This window comes from Arachis hypogaea, chromosome 7 (genome assembly GCF_003086295.3).
Source record: "Arachis hypogaea cultivar Tifrunner chromosome 7, arahy.Tifrunner.gnm2.J5K5, whole genome shotgun sequence".
Taxonomy (NCBI): domain Eukaryota; kingdom Viridiplantae; phylum Streptophyta; class Magnoliopsida; order Fabales; family Fabaceae; genus Arachis; species Arachis hypogaea.
The window spans coordinates 39,234,903-39,239,251 of record NC_092042.1 but is presented as its reverse complement, the minus strand read 5'-3'; the positions used below and the strand labels follow the sequence as shown (position 1 = coordinate 39,239,251).

General features: G+C 34.8%; 1 long non-coding RNA gene across 1 annotated transcript; it reads right to left on the bottom strand.

Moving 5' to 3' along the window:
- Nucleotides 1–2,529: 2,529 nt before the first annotated feature.
- LOC112702953 (uncharacterized) lies at nucleotides 2,530–4,035 on the bottom strand. Its single transcript, XR_003154380.3, has 4 exons — nucleotides 3,319–4,035; nucleotides 2,888–3,223; nucleotides 2,671–2,799; nucleotides 2,530–2,591 (listed from the first exon to the last, which is right to left on the bottom strand). It is a non-coding gene; the product is annotated as an uncharacterized lncRNA (long non-coding RNA).
- Nucleotides 4,036–4,349: the final 314 nt, after the last annotated feature.

The window sequence follows — 4,349 nt, the reverse complement described above, 5'->3', positions numbered from 1 at the left end:
AAAATCTCTAAGTTGGTGTCTTGCATGTTTTCTTTTCTTGAAAATTTTCAAAAATAAGTTCTGATGTTCATCATGATCTTCAAAGTGTCTGGTGTTCATCTTGAATTCATAGTGTTCTTGCATGCATCATTTGTTTTAATCCAAAATTTCATGTGTTGAGTCATTTTGGTTTTCTCTCTCCTTAATAAAAATTCAAAAATAAAAAATATCTTTCCTTATTGTACTCATAATTTCGAAACCTTTGGTTGACTTAGTCAAAATTTTTTTAAAATAAGTTTTTCTTGTTAGTCAAATCAAGATTTCATTTTAAAAAATTATCTTTTCAAAATCTTTTCAAAATCAAATCTTTCTTTTCCTTTATTAATTTCGAAATTCTTTAAAATTAATTTCAAAAATCTTTCTCAATTTATCTTCATTCGAAAATTATACTAACAATTAATGATTTGATTCAAAAATTTCACGTTTGTTACTTTCTTGTAAGAAAGTTAAATCTTTAAATTCTAGAATCATATCTTTAGTTCTGTTATCAAGTAATCAATTTAAAAATTAAATCTTTTAATCCTTTTTCAAATCTTTTCAAAATAAATTTCAATCATATCTTTTTAATCATATCTTTTCAAAATTGATTTTAATCATATCTTTTAATCATATCTTTTCAAAATTGATTTTCAAATCTTTCAACTAACTAATTGATTTCTTGTTTGTTTAATATTTCTTATCTTTTCAAAACCACCTAACTACTTTCTCCGTCTAATTTTCGAAAATTACTCTCTTTTTCAAAAATATTTTAATTAACTAATTGTTTAACTTTAATTTATTCCTTTCTAATTTTGAATTCTAACTTAAAATTAAAATAAAATAAAATATTTTCTTCTCTTAGTTAATATTCAAATTTTCTCCTATTCTCATCTCTTTCTATTATTTATTCATTTACTAACACTTTCTTCATCTTAAAATTGAACTCTCTTCCTTCTGTGTTCGAATTTCTCTTCCTTCTTCTATTCTTTCTTCTTCTACTTACATAAGACTCTCTATACTTGACATAGAGATCTCTTCTTTTTGTTCTCTTTATATACAGGAAAGACAACATTCTGTGAACAATCTAACTGAAGGACTCTAAAAAAGCTAAGAGCTAAAGCAAACAATCCAAGAAAATTACAGAAATCTAAAAAGAAAGAGAATGGCGAAGCAATAACAATGTATCAAGAATCTTGGGATTTACTGACAATTCTAATTCATGAAAAATCTCAATCCTGCATTACAAATAATTTTGACTAAAGCTCAATTAGTTTTTCTGATGCAACAGAATTGCAAGTTTCATGACTTCCATCAGAAGATCTTTTCAGTTCTTAACTGAATTCTTGCAGATTTGTGATACTGTAAGACTAATTGATTATCCTGATCTACAAGCTTATGTTTTCCTTTTGAGTAAAGACAGAGCAAGAATATGTTGGACTTCAAAAAATCTAAAGTGGATAAGCTATCACGGCTTGAGTCTTTCTTAAAATATGCTAGATGATTTCAACTAGAAGCAATTCTCTATTAGATACCAAATGTAAACAATATTCATGATTAGATCATTCAAAGAAACCTCAGAACTAAGAATATTACATTTCAAATCCAGTCAGTACATTTAAAGATCAGAATAGCCTCAATAGAAGGATATCTCAAATTGACTCTAATCTATATTAGTATAATTATACAAATAAATTCTGATGAATTGGAATGATACCAAGCTAGATCATTCAACTACCTGAAATGTAAAATACATTGTAATTTAGAACTACTCTAATTCAAAATCATCAAGTTTCTATGTACAAAAATCAAGAACTTGTATAATGGTGAATGAAACTATTTTAGTTTAATATGATAATTTACTTTTGCATCAACAAGACAGGAATTCTGACAGACTCTACTTAGAAAACATAGTTGATCTATTGCATAATTTAATGAATGAACAAGGTCTATTAGCATGAATCAAGGTATTTTCTATTCCAGTTTCAAAATAAGAAAAATCACCAATCGATAGTCAATATTATAATGGTTGCAATACAAGAGAGATGTAAGATGACCAATCAATGAATCTAGATTTTTTGGTACTCTTTGAACGCAAAAGGTTGCCGCTTTGAGGATGAATTACATTAGGCTCATGAAATATATTGAATCTTTTCTATAGCATCTATTGCCTCTAAGAGGATGAAATTACTAAGCAAATGGTAAATACCCATGGAGAAATTAAGCTATCCAATTTTTATAATGTAGACTAATTGTCCTTTGTGAAATAAAAGCGATATTGTTCAGGCAGACATTACCTCAAAAGAAATAGGATCCTGCTAAATTCTTAATTCCCTGTACCATAGGCACCATGACCTTTGAGAAGGCTCTGTGTGACTGGGGTCAGGTATAAACTTAATGCCACTCTCTGTAATGGAGAAATTGGGAATCTTTGAGGTACAAGCGGCCACATTCTCATTAGAGATGGCAGACAAATCAATGAAAAAGGTTTATGGACAAGTAGAGGACATGCTACCAGTTTCATAGCACATAAACTGAGCATATTCTTCACAAAGGTAAAACTCTACTCTCTCCACCTGTGGTCCAAATGTCCAATCATACACGATCAATTGGCAATAAAAAAGGGAAAAGAAAAAAAAATTTGCAGAGACATACAATTTTGCGAGCTGATTCACTAATTTCACTGTCTTCTACGCATAAATTAGGATGCTTGCGGTAACCCTTGAAACATTCCAGCATGCCAGCGTAGCATTCTCCATGAGTTGGGCAAACTTCTTCAATCATCTGTAAGAAATGATTCCAATAAACAAGATATTAGTACACAGTCTACAGAAAAGGAACAAAACAAACCGATGCAATTGTAGAGAGAGACCGGAAAATGAATGTGAGGAGTCGATGAAGTTGGAATCGTAGAAGGGTTTGGTAGGGGGATTAACGAAAGAGGTGAAGAAGAGGTTGTAGAAGCAAGCAACGAGGGTGGAGATGGCGAGAACGAGGAGGAGCTTGGGGAAGTCGTGCTTGAAGGGAAGCAAATCGCGAGGAGGTTCGATTCCCATTGGAATCAGCGACGGTGACGATGTCTTCAACTTCCTCTCCCTTCCACGGTTCATGCTTCCCTGCACGGCTACACGAACACTCACTAGTCATTACACTACCGACTCTAGTTCTGTTCCCTCACACCTTTCAGCCTTCAGCTTCAAACTCGCCACTGCAATGTACAATTTTCAAATCAATCAAATTTTCCGCAGAAAATGAGGTTTGTACAGTTATAATGGAGGGAGAGAGAGGGGTCGACGGCGAGACCAATCGTGAGAGAGGTGAGACTCAGTGAGCTTGAGGGTGAGAGTGGCGACAGAAGAGAGAAGAAACTCAAAGGAGGGTTAGGGGTTCTTCGTCGCGATTAGGGGTTCTTCGACGGAGGCATTGTGAGCGCCGGCGACCGGCGACGTTCCTCGCAGAGTGCTGTTAGGGGTTCTTCGTCGGGGTTCGGGGTTCTTCGATATGGGGTTCTTCGTTGTGGTTAGGGGTTCTTGGTGAGGCACAATGAAGATAGGGTTAGGTCGTTAGGGTACAGTGAGGCACAATGAAGACAGGGTTAGGGTTAATCGTCCGGGCATTCTTCATGGAGGGCTTTCAACTGAGCTAGGGCAAGAAGAAGGAGAAAGAAGTCTGGAAGAGTAGATGACTTTGTAATTGGAAGCTAGGGCAATTGTAACTTGGAATTTCGAAGCAAGGGACGACTTTGTAATTTTCTTGCTTTTTGAAACTTTTTGGCCACGCTTTTGAAGCGTGCCAAAATAGTAGTAAGAAATGGCCACGCTTTTAAAATGTCCCTAATAGCAAAACATTGTCGCCACGCTTTGAAAGCGTGCCTGTTTCTCTCTATGGCAACGCTTTATAAGCGTGGCAAAAAAAAGTGTGGCCAAATCTCGAATAAGTTGCCACCCTCATAAAAGCGTGGCCGTTGACCTCTTTCGCTACGCTTTTAAAGCGTAGCAAGATAAAACGTAGCCAAATCCTTATTTAATCGCCACCCTCAATAAAGCGTAGCCATTGACCACTTTTGGCCACGCTTTTAAAGCGTAGCAAGAAAAAAGCGTGGCCATAGACCTTTTTTCTTGTAGTGCGTTTAACTCCAAGAAAAGTCTCTACACATGAAAGCTTCAATGCTCAGCCTAAGCACACACCAAGTGGGCCCGGAAGTGGATTTTTATATCATTTACTCATCTTTGTATACCCTAAGCTACTAGTTCTCTACAAATAGGACCTTTTACTATTGTATTTTCATCTTTGGATCACTTTAGATGTTTTATTCATCTTTGGACGTCTAGTTA